Source organism: Halichoerus grypus, chromosome 3 (assembly GCF_964656455.1).
Source record: "Halichoerus grypus chromosome 3, mHalGry1.hap1.1, whole genome shotgun sequence".
Taxonomy (NCBI): Eukaryota; Metazoa; Chordata; class Mammalia; order Carnivora; family Phocidae; genus Halichoerus; species Halichoerus grypus.
Genome location: NC_135714.1, coordinates 86,388,136 through 86,402,619, shown reverse-complemented (window position 1 = coordinate 86,402,619; position 14,484 = coordinate 86,388,136). Strand labels below are relative to the sequence as shown.

General features: G+C 39.0%; 1 long non-coding RNA gene across 1 annotated transcript in view; it reads left to right on the top strand.

Moving 5' to 3' along the window:
• Nucleotides 1-14,484, top strand: part of LOC118537410 (uncharacterized) — a 39,032-nt gene that overhangs the window by 4,866 nt on the left and 19,682 nt on the right. Inside the window, exons 2-3 of the long non-coding RNA XR_013446424.1 lie at nt 5,955-6,016; nt 11,947-12,019. This is a non-coding gene — a long non-coding RNA (uncharacterized LOC118537410). The remainder of the gene's footprint in view (nt 1-5,954; nt 6,017-11,946; nt 12,020-14,484) is intronic.

Sequence of the window (14,484 nt, the reverse complement as noted above, 5' to 3'; positions counted from 1 at the left end):
GGGCATGAGGCTGTTGAGCCAGAGCAGTTTCCCATCTGTGTAAAGTGTTTATCATCAGGCACCCGGGCTGTTCTGCTGTGTGAGGAGTCCCACTGAAGAGAAGCACTTGATGCCACTGTGCAGGCACACCGTGGTCCCTGTCCCTTATCCTGAGTATGCAAGTGCCGTCTTGCGAGCCTAAATGTTCTGCATCTTTACTTAAACCTAAGAAGACCTGAGGTTTCTGCACACTCCATGATCAGTGCTATTGATTCCTGATTTAAAACAAACAAACAATAAACTATTAATAAAATAATAACTCAAAGAATAATGTAGAATGTGAATACTGGGAAAATTCTTATCAACGTCGGGAATGAGATGCGAATGCCCATATCACTACTTTCATAATATTCTAGAAATAGGATTTGATGCAGTCAGACAAGGAAAAATGTGAATTATTGAAAACAAGAGGCAAAGTTCTCATTAAGATGATATGATTAGGTAACTAGAAAAGCCAAATAGTATTTAAAAAATTTATTGGAAAAAAATCAGAATATTTGGTAAGATAGTTACAAAAATGGTCATTTAAATATATAAACACACACCTATGTGAAAAGTTAATATATATTTTAAAAATTACCAACTTGCAAGATTGAACTCCAAAATTTTATTCCAGCCTTCTCTTCACAAACTGAAGGCATTGGTGTTTCATCTAATACAGCACACATGAGCAACTAATATGCTTCAGGCACGACGATTACTGTTGCTCTTTCTCATCCACCTTCAAATAATTCTGCCAAAGACACCGGAAGACTTTATTTGATAGGCCTTTCATTCTATTTTAATGTCACTGGAAGAATTCAAATGGGCACAAATGGCTGACGAAATTAGAAAGCAGTTTTAATAGAGAGTCATGTTGTAGTCTACTTTTCAGCCCTTTTAAAATTATACCTTAGTGATATGATACAAATTTTAAAGCAATTTGGATTCATGTTTTTACGTAGAAAAATGGGAAGGTTGGGGCGCCTAGGTGGTGCAGTCGGTTAGTTTTGTCTGAGGTCGTGAGCTCAGGGTCCTGAGATGGAGCCCCATGTGGGGCTCTGCGCTCATTGCTGAGTCTGCTTAAGATTCTTTCACCCTCTACCCCTCCCCACCTCTGCTCGCTCGCTCTCTCTAAAATAAATAAATAAATCTTTTTGACAATGAATTTTTAGGATCAGTTAACCAGGGATGGTAACACTAACTTCTCCAGCACATCACCTCCAGTATCTTTGGCTTGACACAATAAAAATTCCTTTCATTAGTGCAAAACGTAATGCAGGTTGGACAGTCTCCTAAGCGATCCTTTACAGGTGGCTATTCAGGGATCAGGGCTCCTTCCATCCTGTGGTTCTGTCTTCCTAGAGTTCTCCTCATCTAGCCACATGGATAACGGGGGAAGGAGTTCGAGCAAGCATACCTGGGGATGTGCAGCATTCTGCTGGCCTCTACCTCGTCACATGGCTCCAACATAGCTGCAAGAAAAATTGAAAAATATATTCTTCCAGTATGCCGAGGAGGAAAATGAAAATTTTAAATTGAATACCTAACATTGTCTTTGTCCTGGCCTCAAGAAGCTAGTGAACTTAGTATTTAATTACTGTCAGAAAGAATGCTTAACAGTAATTATAACAGTACTGAAAAAAAAATCATTGTCTTTGAAAATCATTCTCCGAAATTCATTTAATCAATGATTTGCCTCATACAGCAAGTCAATATATTTGGGATCCTGAACATATAATTCACCTGATTAAATTAGGTAAATTGTATAAAGTACTTCGTCCAGCACATAGTATAGGTAGGACAAGCTCGACAAGTATTGATTGCCTCAAGGAAAGGTTTTACTGCTGGGAATGAAATAAGATTTTTCTATGTCCAAGGCAGGCAACTGGAAACCTTTGCATTAACGTTTTCCATGCCTAAACCAACTCTGACAAGCTCTATTGTGAATATCTCATCTCAACTGAGCTTTTATCAAAGTATTTGAGCAAATTCAAAGTTGCCTAAATACTCTTGCATTCCACTGCCCCATGGGGGAAGTACTAGTTAAGTTTTTCACCTTTCATAATAAATGCATCAATTTTCTGGTCTCTCAACATGGACCTGTTTGTTCTCAAACAACACAGGAGACCAGTTCCTTAGGTAAAATTTTAGTGCTTATAAAAGTCCTTGTTAAGATAAATGATATTTATGGAAGGCAGTCTAGACAGGGGACATGCTATTTGGATAAATTTGGATTTCCCAAATAGTGACCTTGGATCAAGTTAGTCTCTTGGAACTTAACTTAGAACCTGGAAGATTCTTCTCTTACTGAGTTGGGCTTTCAGCTGTTATGAGTTTATTTCAAAATATAGTTAAAGAAGATTTGCACTTATGCTTTCTGGAAGACTCTTGTGGATATTATCTGATGTATCTATCTTGATCCCATAAGGTAACTAGTTTCTTAGAGAATTTAGGGCCAAGAAAAAATGTTGTCTCTTCTGAGAAAATTTTATGTCTTTTATTTTCTGATGAAAACTTACTGTATCAATCTTCCCTTTTAAAAGTGGCTGCCAGAAAACTATGGAAACCGTAAAAAAAATCAGTGGTGGGGTGCCTGAGTGGCTCAGTCATTAGACTTCTGCCTTCGGCTCAGGTCAAGTCATGATCCCAGTGTTCTGGGATCGAGCCCCTTGTCGGGCTCCCTGCTCTGGGGGAAGCCTGCTTCTCCCTCTCCCACTCCCCCTGCTTGTGTTCCCTCTCTGGCTGTGTCTCTCTCTTGTCTGTCAAATAAATAAAATCTTAAAAAAAAATCAGTTGTTGCCAGGGGTTAATGAGAAAGATGGATGAATGGGCAGAGCACAGAGGATTTTTAGGGCAAGGGAACTATTCTGTAGGATACTATAATGGTGGGTACATGTCATTATATGTTGTCAAAACCTATAGAATATACAAGACTAAGAGTGAACCCTAGTGTTAAACTATAGCCTTTGGGTGATTACAATGTGTCAATATATGTGCATCAGTTGTAACAAATGAACCACTCTGGTGGGGGATGTTGGTAATGGGAGAGCCTATGCATGTGTGGGGGCAGGTAGTATATGAAAAATCTTTGTAACTTCCACTCAGTTTTGCTGTGAACCTACAACTACTCTAAAAAATAAAATCTATTAATTTTTTAAAGAAGAAAGTATATATATTTTGTCATGAATTTTCCCCAGTAATTTAAAGTTTGTAAGGTAGTTGTATTTAATGTTGTTTACTTAAAATTGTGGACAATTAAAATTCTCATATAAACTTGGAAGAACACACACAAAATAACTAAATATATATATTTAGTTAGTATGCATATATATATATATGTATTTAAAAAAACTTCCCAGGAAGCCCAGAGTTAAAATTCTGCCACTTTAACTCTTTGGATGGGTTAGCATGTGTACTCTTTTCCAGCTTTCACGGGCCCTCATTTTCCGTTTTATTATCTGAGATGTTATGAGAGAATAAGAAATAAGATATTTGGTCTTGGCCCTGGTTTCTGGCACAGAGCTCCTAAAAACCCTTGCCCTTTCCTGAATGACAAGGGTGAGAGGAGCATCTTCTGTTATTCGTAAAAAGCCTCTTTCAACCATATCTGAGTTTAAGAGGTGACTCTTGTGCCCTAGAAACTTTCAGCCCCGATTCTAGACATCGGAGGAAGGGACGAGGGTAGGAGATTGAGAACACTCACCAGTGATCCATTTGATCAATCATGTCCACGTAAGGAAGCCTCCACAAAATCCCTAAAGGACTGGATCGGGAGAGATTCCTGGTTGTTGAGCGCATCCACGTGCCAGGAAGATGGCAGCCTGGAGAGGGCGCCCCTTCCCACATGCTGCCCTTCGCATTCCTTTCATTTGGTCTTTCCTCATAATAAATAGTAAGAATGTTTCCCTGAGTTCTGTGAGCCATTCTAGCAAAATCTTGAACCTGAGGAGAGAGTTATGGGAGCCCCTGTTTTACAGCTGGTCAGTCACAGGTACCAGCGACAGCCTGCGACTTGTGGCTGGTGTCTGAAGGGAAGCAATCTTGGGTCGGAGCCCTTACCCTGTCCAGTTTACTCTAATTCTGGGCAGTTGGTGTCATAATGAATTAAATCGTAGGACGCCCAGCTGGTGTGCACAGAGAATTGGAGAATTACTTGATATAGAAAACCCACACATTTGGTATATCAGAAGTGTTTTAAGTAGGAAGAAACAGAGTTTTCTTTTATTACCCTTATTTTATGCTGTCATTTCTTGAGGCTTTTCTCCAAGTCCAGTTTGGAAAAAAGCAGGACTAAAATAAATTTAATGAATAAAAAGATAAAAATATAGTCTCCCAACTATTAACATTTAGGTTTGATCGAAAAGCTGTAGCTTAGTTATTTGTTTGTTGTTTTAGTATTTCCCATAAGTTTTTTTTTCTGCTTCGGACACTGAGTCATGTTCTTCAGAAAATCTTTAGATTTCTAATTGTACGATCTTCCCTACATATAGGTAGTTCACATTCTTTATATTCACTTTGGCCCCCTCTGTTCAAACAATAAAATCTGTCTCCCATAAATAGATTGTTGTTTTTTTTTTTCCTAAATGGAGATGCAAAATGCAGTTCCAAGACCTCACCACTCATTGTTGGAAAGCTCCTTATGGGTAACTTTTTACTTGTTCTGTTCCAGGTGGAAAAAACAAAATATCATACTATATACGTCTCAAGCTATATAGTTTATTGAATGAGCAAGGCCTTACTCCCCAGTGCTAATAAGCTGAAAGGTAAAATTCATTGAAATCAAGTAGTTGGACGATACTGGTAGATGAATGTTTTTAATTACAGAGTGTTTCCAACTCTGGTAAATGTGCATATTAACTACAATTAATCTGCAAAATAATCCACCAAAGAAATCAAAACATTTTAGAAGTATTATCTCATTTTTCTAAATGCATGTCTAGGAATAGAGTATGATTTGGAAAAATTTTAAGGAAAAATTAATGCAGGATAGCACTTAGGGTCAGACTTAAGATTTAATTCCACTCTGACAAATACCAGTTGAGCTCTGACCGAAACTCCCTGAATCTCAGTTTCCTTTTATTATACAGGAAGACTAATGTATTGTGTATACATAATTTTCTGTATATTATATTGTTTTGACATCACGGGAAGCCATTCTGGCTGGAAAGAAACTACCCTTCTCCTGGCTAATTCTTAGAGATAGCCAAAGGACCCCGGCCTGGAGCATAGCTTTGATACGAAAACTAACAGATCCAGAAGCACACCTCTGCTATCTGCCCTGTGCATCCCAGAAGTAATATTACTCTGCCTTATCCCAGGACCAGGTGCTAGGCAACTAGGGACCAGCCCTATAGACCAAAACCCACCAAAATTATTCAGACTAGTTAATCCTAAACTCATTACCCTGTCCTTCCTTGCCTTTCCCACAGAAACCCCAATAAAGGCCTTGGCCTAAGTGTTCCTTCCTACTCCTGTCTTCTGCCTCCTGACCTCCCCGGTGCTTTCCATGTGGCCCCACATTGCATCCTCCTGTCTCTAGGACTGTGTCTCAAGTAAATTTTTGTTTTTGCCTGAGCCTCTCTTCTGTATCTTCTTATGGCCATACTTGACTGACTTTGTCATAAAGGATATAAAACAACCAACATGTGTCTTGCAGTTACTGTGAAAATATAAAGAGTTTAAATATAATGCCACCATTACAATGCTTGGAACAGAGAAAACATTCAAGTAATGGTAGTTGTTAAGAAAAGTAAGTCTAACGTAGGATGCATAACCCAACATTGATGAACCAGATCACACTCCATGCTCTGGCGTATCTGAATATAAAGCTATGGAGTGTCTGCACCTCTGTCTCTTTCCGCAGTATCTGCATAGAAAGGAATGCTGGACCATTTCTGCATTCTTACGAGCACGTCTTTTTTTTTTTGCCACAGGGATTTCCTGTCTCTTACTGCGATAGAGGCCGGAAGCAGAGGCTCCTGTCTTTCAACAACAGGTATGAATTCTGCCAACAGAATAGCCAATTTAAGCCTCCAGATAGGGAGGGATTCACCTGGACTAGAGACATAAAGAGTTTGTTATTTTTAATGGAATAAAGATGAAAGTGATACATACCAACTCAGACGAAGGAAAAGAAAGCTCTGACTGGACTTGATATCCAGGTTCGGTTTCTAGGAGTTGTGCTGAAGGCTCCCTGCCAGGCAGGAGATGTCCTCTCAGCTCATGTCAGCCCTTGGTGTGATCAGCTCAAATTTCTTTATAGACAAGAAGAGAGACTGATTTTGTCCGCTAAATAATTTAACAGGTTATCTGTTGCACAACTCTTATGTGTATTGTCCTGTGTTACATCTAAGTCCTATCCAACTTTGCCAGCTTCATCCCTTGTGGTCATTTAGTTTGGTTTTGTTTTCCTAAAAACAACAGCAGTAGCACATAAGACAGGTTCTTGTCACCAGGAAGTTGCCGTATTTATGGTAGTGAATCAATCTTTTTTTACTCATCAAAAGTAACCCTGGGATTATGGGCTAGAAGAAAGGACATTAAAACCTAGAAGGTCAGGAATAATGGCTCCCAAAGATTTGAGTAACATGGAAACTGAAGGGGATCCCACAGAACATTCCTCAAGGTATTGATGATATGATTTATAACATAAAATAACATATATAATAATCATTGGATTTACCATCTTTGGCAAAGATTTGGATCTCCTTAAGGAGGTTTCCAATTTTTCCCATTGACCCACCCATGTCTTTGAAATGCATTTTCTCCATTAAGGTTTGTTTGGCAAGCTGTTTGGAACTCTAGCACTTGTTTTCTAAGAAATCTGCCCACTGTTTGAAATCTGAAGAGTCAAGTCATCAGATATATAATAAAAACATAGGCAAGAGTTCTGCTTCTAGCAATGGTGGACTAGGATGTTTTGAACCAACCCTCTCTTTGAGAACTGGAAAAGCTATCTCAGTAGTTAGGAACTGGGTTCATGGGGTCTGGATATGGGAACACAGGGAAGCCCAAAGAAATGAGCCTGAACTTACACTGCTCTTCTTCAGGTGACTACCAATTCTAAAAGTGGAAGCTGAAGGTGGGATACTGAGCAGACTTTCAATGGGTACATGGTCAGGGGGGAAGAGAAATTAGAGTTCAGAGCTTGCCAAGAGGGATGGGACCTGGTAAACTGCCTGGGTGTTTAGCTGGAATCCTGAAGGGGTATACCCCAGGAGGACGAGGACAGTGGATACAGATTAGTGCTCTCAAAGATTAGATGATCTAAGTCTGCTACTGTTGCAGCCCAGCTGCTTGCCAGAGGCAAAACAAACCCTCTCTGGAGGAAGATAACATCACCTATGGCCACAAATTATCACTGAATGTTTTATATCAAAGTCTGGCAATCAATTAAAAAGTATCAAGCACGTGAGGCAGAAAGAAAAACAGAGGACAATAGACTCATAGGGAACATAGAGATTTTGTTGTTATTCAGTAGAATTTTTAAAAATTATGATGAATACATTTAAGAAATTAAAAAATGAGATTGAGAATTGAGAATTTTGGCAGAGAAGAGGAAATGAAAATACAATTAAAAAAATGGGGGCGCCTGGGTGGCTCAGTCAGTTAGGTGTCTGCCTTCAGCTCAGGTCATGATCCCAGGGTCCTGGGATTGAACCCCATGTCGGGCTCCCTGCTCAGCAGAGTCTGCTTCTCTCTCTCCTGCCCCTTCCCCTGGCTGTGTTCTTTTTCTCTTTCTCTCTCCCAAATAAATAAAATCTTTAAAAAAATAAAAATAAGTTAAAAAATAAAAAAGAAATTCTAGGAATTTCTGGAATTCTGAAAACACAATAACTGATGTTAAGAATTGAATGAATGGGTTTAATAACAGATTTGGTACAGCTGAAAAAGAATCAGATAAGTCAGAAGAAAATACTTAGATTGAATCACAGATCAGCAAAAGGATGAAAAACACACAAAAGAGTAAGAGATGTATGGGATAGGTGAAAACGTCGAATATATATGTAATTGTAATCCTAGAAGAAGATAGAGATCAGGACAGAGAGAATGGGATGGAATAAACGTATGAACAGATAATGGCTGAGAATTTTCCAAAATTGTTGAAAAGTATCAAGCCACAGATTTAAAAAACATCATAAACCCCAAGCAGGGTGCATATAAAGAAAAGCATACCCAGACAATACTGGAAAAAATCTTAATCAATCAAAGACAAAAATCTTAAAGCAGGCAAAAGGAAAAAAAAGACATAAATTTATTGGCTATTTCCTTTCCTAGGTGTGCTTTCAGAGAACAGCTTTGTGTGAGAGCCTGTGTGGAACATAAGCAAGTGGCCTTGGGTTTGCTTTACTCTGTGTTTCTGTTTATTGTCAGTTACTTTGGGGAAATAGAGGCAGCATTCATCATTTGCAAAATCCTTAGAGCATTTACTTGATGACAGGACATAGTCATTTGGTACTTAAAGCCTGCTATGCATTATATATGTAAGAAACTTTGAGCACTTATGATGTGTAAGCCCTATTATTAGACCCAATTTTAGATGAGCAAACCAAAGCTTGGACAAGTTAAGTAATTTTGCTAAAGTCATGAGGCTAGTAAGAAGTAAAGCCTGACTTCATGGTCCTTCCTCCTAACTCCCTGGCTTATGTCACCAGTGGTAACAGTAAACTCCCCCATAGGAAGATCATGGCTCAACTTTCGGTTATCCCTCTCACTGCCTAGCCTTAAATGCCTTAGAGCCAGTGACTTGCTCAAATAACACTAATAACAACACAAGCCTAGCAATAACAGCTGCCTTTATTGAGCAGATACATTATACCGGGACTCATTTACTTCTCACATCCTTCTACCTAATACTAAGTAGCCACTAGTATTATCCCACTTTACATATTAAAACACTGAGGCACAGAGATGTTAAGTAACTTGCAAGGTCACACAGCTATTAAGTAGCAGAGCTGGAATCTAAAACTAGACAGTCTGGCTTCAGAGTGTGTTTTTAATCACGCTTATTGCTCTTGCTATACTATTGTTCATTAACAAGAGCAGCAGAGGGAGAGAGAGTGATCTGTGTCCACCAGGACAAGGTTGGAAGTATCCTAATTATTATTGTCAAGACAGCACACTCTTTGTTCTTGAAAGACCATATTTGTAAAAGATGCCAAGAAAAGGCAAATGATGACGTAGGACATTTCGAGCTATCCACTTGGCTAAAGGACATTCTTCAGAATCTACGCAGTCATGTGCATTTTCCCCACAGAGTGAATTCTTTTTGTTCTTTTAAGATTTTAATTATTTATTTGAGAGAGAGAGTGCATGAGCAGGAGGAAGGGCAGAGGGAAAGGGAGAGAGAGAATCTCGAGCAAACTCCACGCTGAGCACGGAGCCCGAGGTGGGGCTAGATCGTAGGACCCCGAGATCATGTCCTGAGCCAAAATCAAGAGTCAGCCCCTTATCCGAGCCACCCAGGCACCCCCACAGAGTGAACTCTTAACTCATCTATTTACCACAACAATTTTTATTACATATTTTTTATTCTCCTATTTTTTATATCTTCCCAACTTCATTTTACTTTTACCTTATCCCTTAGGTTAAAGAGTAAATGAACTGACTTCATATCAGAAATTTTTTTTGCTGGGTCCCAAATAAGTTGAAGCTTGACAAAAATGCTAAAACCACCCAGAGCTGGTTTAGCAATGTTTAAAAGGAGAAAATCAGGGAGGAAAGACTAGACCTACTGCTTGGGGAAGACAAACATTAATAGATGTCAGGAAGAAGGCAAAGCTATTCAACTGCTACCTTTCTTTTTTATCAAGGAAGATGAAGCACCTTCACATTGAAAAGAATAGGGCAAAAAGAAAGTGAGTCATAAATTTTACAACTCAGTCTCTACAAATGAATTGAAAGACAAAATATGATGGTCTGACTTGCTCTCAGGCCGTGTATATCTGATCCAGTAGTGTAACTAACATCCAGTTTGAAAGTCGGTAGTCTCAGAAGAATGAATCCACAAATCTTGGGAGGAAGTATTTCAAAGAAGATGTCATTATCAAATACTCCCTTGCCGTGAATGGAGTGAGACATGTAGAATTCCTACAAGAAATTCCTCATTCTGCCTTAGGGCTCATTTGGTTGCAGGGAACAGAAACCCACTCTGGCAACTTCAAAGAAGAGAGGCTTTATTATACGGCAGCTCCTCGTGGAATTCAGAGGAAGAGAGACAGCCGAGCCCCAAGGGGAGTTAGACTTGGACACTGGAAAGTCTTCGGGAGCCATGCAGCTTTTCTTCTCTCGCCCACACTTTCGGGTTTCCCGGGCCTGTCCAGCCGCGCCCCATGTGAGTGCCTCACGTGCATGGCTTGGCCCTCAGTCGCCGCCATAGTCTCTCATTCGATAGGACGGTGCAGCTCCAGGGACCGCCACTACCTGATTCTCAGCCTGTGTCTCAGTTCACATTGTCAAGAGAAAAATCATCAAACTGGTGTGGTTCATGGGCCAGGTATCACCTTTTTTCTAGGAGGGTTGGGTTTATTTGGTACAAACATGGGAAGAGAGGCTCACAACTGGTGCTCCAGTTGGGCGAGGGAGAGGGTTTTTCTTAAAGAAGAGACTGGGGAAGAAATCTCAAAAGGTGTCTCTAATCTCTGTGATCTAGATCCAGTGCTGCAGTGTCCTGGAATCTTCACAGCGTCTGAAATAATTTCCAAGAATAAATCCAAGTATTGGGACAAATTTTGGGAAAAAGCCATTAGGAGGGAAGAATGGACATTTAATATATATGTAAATTATACTCCACTGAATGAGTTTTAAGCTCACTCTTCACCCATGAAATGAAATTCTAAAATTGAAATAGAAATTTAGTGACATATTTGAACATTAACCAATTTTTAGGGCAAACACCAATGAAGTTGTATATCTTAAGATCAACATAAAGTGATACATCAGGCAGAGATACTCAATTCAGGTGCAGACAATAAATAATTATCAATACACAATTTGGAAGCAAACTTCCTCTTTATTGTGCTACAGCTTGACTGAGACAATGGGGAAAATCTCAGGAAAGTCAGCAGAGAGTACCATTTTCAGTTGTCCTCGGACCCCTTCACCTAACCAGGTTGGAGTTAGCTTCTAACTCAGAGCAGGGCCCAGATCAAGATAGTCCTGGAGAATTGGCTTCTGTTGCCACCATCTCTCCAAACAAGGTCAAAGCTCAGAGTCAAAGCCTAGCCCCACCCAGACTTGGGGGCCAGACATCAGGAACCTCAAGGGATGTAATCAACTGGTTTGACTTTCAACTTTGCAAGGCCATCTTTTCAGCATGAGAATTTATTTCCGGCAGTGGAATAGTTTAATGGCACAATATTCTCATTTTTATAAAATACTGAATTATTCTTAATAGTTAATTTTTCAATGAAAATGTAGGATATGCAACCTTTTAAATATTAAAATGTTTACCTCAGTTTTTAACATAAATGATTGTTTATTTTATTCAAGCAAAATAATCATTTGACACTACAGTTGCAAAAATTTTTGTAGGGTTTTGAAATTTTGATTTTTTTTCAATTTTTCAGATATAATTAAAAATGAAAACTTAATTTTTGTCTATTGTTTTGATTTTGTATTCTGTTTGAAGCATGTACTATTGATTATTTTTCTTTTGAAATCCAGTTTCTGTGTTACTAGGTCACTGCATTGCTTTAAGTTTGAATCTTTTAGTATTAAACTTGTGTGTATAACTGATGGTTATCATTTTCAGCCTAAAGCGAAAAAAAAAAGTTCAATCTTTTCTATGGTTCTAACACTTTAATAACTCTTATTTTAAATTGAACTATAGTTTTTAGTATTTTCCCAGAGGGGAAAGAAAATGCATCTGTAATTGATTGGACATTAACACTTGGCAGACATTTAATCCTTGGCCTTTATTTGCAGAGAGGTAAAAGAAGATGGACGACTAAGGAGAATTTTTCAGTTGCTTTTCCAGGAAAAACAACAGCTCTGGTAGGTCAGTATTATTCCTGGTTTTCAGATAAGGAACCTGAGATCTAGAGAGGTTAAGTACCTCACCGAAGGTCCCACAGCTAGTAAGTGGCGGAGTCTGGTTTCTCATTCAGGGATGTCTGATTCCAAAACTGTCTTCTGTCTGTTGCATCCCTGGACTTGATGGTTTCACAAGAGTATAGATTCACAGCACGTACTGTTAGGGCAGAAGAAATGTATGTTTGAATTAGTTATAGCACAGTCCGGTTTAAAAATTCCATTTTGAGGGTTTGTCCATGTGGCAGCATGCTGGGGTGGTAGGAAAGTGATTATCTTACCTCATCACTACAAAATTACACTCTGTGACCTTATGACAACCCTACTTTCCCCTATAAAAGAGAAGAAAGTAGCTGATAATATATTGGCTCGAGAGCCTAGTGCAGGAAACTCTCATTAGGTTTGAATTACAGCTAAAGTAGACCCACAGACACTGTGGTGTGATTACATGAAAATAGCGACATAAAAGCTATTCTACTTCTGAGTGTTCCAAGGTTGATGGTGTTAAAGTTACGGTTAAAGGAACATTGTTTTATATTTTGGGATTCTGGAGATGTTCTTACTAGGAAAAGACCTCATAGTCATTTACCCTTAGCCAAGCGGGTAAAGACTAAGGGCTAAGAGAAATAGAAAATGTCACAGCATCTTCTAGAAGTTAAAGAGTCAGGGATGGAACTAGTTAGAATGAGGACATTGTTATGGCCTCTCAACCAAAATGAAACAGACGTGACAATTGAAATAGTATATTAGACCCCGGGGCTGGTGCCAGAAGATGCTTTACTCAGAGCACTGCCTACAGAGTGTCTCTCGCTAGGGACTCAGATTCTTCTTCCTGATTGCCTGTCAGAGCCTAGCTCTAAGATCCTCAGTACTCCTCCTCCTCTTAAGTGAATCCCCCTGAGGGAGAGCAAGTGCATGTCTGCTTTTGTTAGGTGACAAAAAGTAGAGATGACACAGACACTGATGTAGAAGCTGTGTGGAGTTGAAATAATTTTTTGCCTTCCATGTTGAAAAAATATTTTAAGTTAATCTATAATTTTGTATTTGTGGTGTTAAGTCATGAGGGTATCTAAATGAATTAATAAAGCAAATGTTGTAAATGGATTCATGGTTATTCTATCTATATCCCAGAAGTCAATATGTACAAGTGGGACAAAAAAAGTGAGAGAAGGAATATCTCATGGGAAAAAAATGGAGATCCCATCATTCGTCACCAAATGATTGATTTTTGGATCTCTCCATTTGTTCAAATGTTTATTTCTATTTCTCAGTAAATCTTAAATAGGAAGTAATATGATGACAAAGGTCTTCAAGAAAGATTAATGTAATAGCTCTATATACATGCCCTGGAGAAGTAAAGATCTGGAAAGGAAGATATTGTAGTTATGAGAGTACAAGGAAATGACAAAGAGGTGAGGTTTTCAAGAACTTTGAGAAAAATTCAACAGGTCTTGGCGTTATAAATACATGAAGTAAATGCGATCTGAATTGAAGGACCGTCACATAGGAAGGTTCATAGTAGTGGCAATATTAAGACTTTGTTCCATTTCTCTTGATCCTGAGTCTTCACCCTGTATCCACCTAATGTAAATATTGCTGATGAGGTCAGGGATGTCAGCTTTTTGTGATAGTTTGTCATTTCTCCATGCAGTAGTGTACGAGTACCAACTTCTGTTTAATTCCTGTAAGCTCACTTTGCCAACACAAGAAGCCTGAGACATGAGAGCCTTGAGGAGAAATGGGAAGGAAGTAATGGATTCCCTGGAAAATCCAGTCCCCAGAAATCCTGCACAAGCACATTCCAAATGGGGATTTTAACCTTTCTCATAGCCCAATAGTTGTTAAATTGATATGAACATCAATTAGGTTGTACAAAGACAAAGGTCCTTTCTTGGAGAAACTGTGGTGAGCATGTTAGCTGACATTTCCTGATGCTTCAGCCCTTCTTCCTCATCCAGGTCAATGTATCTATCTACCTGGTAAAAATATCTACTGGCTTGTATTGGCCCCAGCTAGTGGATGCCACTCATCATTCACACTCTTACCTCCCGAAAGAAACCATGGGGCCTGAGGTAAATCACAATAGGCACACTAAACATCTCCCCTACAAACTCACGCTAGTGAGACTCCTCTTACACTGCATGGTTTGGGAGACATACATATGCTTACAAATCGTTTGGAAAGAAGAAAGATTTGATGGTAAAATTCAGATTAGCTCAAATATTCCAAGTGAGGATATATATGCATAATATTGGTTCAGAGAGTGCCTGAGTATAAATTGTGGGCTAAGGAGTAAAGGTGCTATTTGGAACATTATGACACTCAGTTTTCCCTAGATTAATGTAACAGTTGTTCAGAAATGCAAATGAAAAATATTTAATTAGTTGCTTTATAGTTTTAAAATTATTGCCTGGGTGGCTCAGTCAGTTAAGC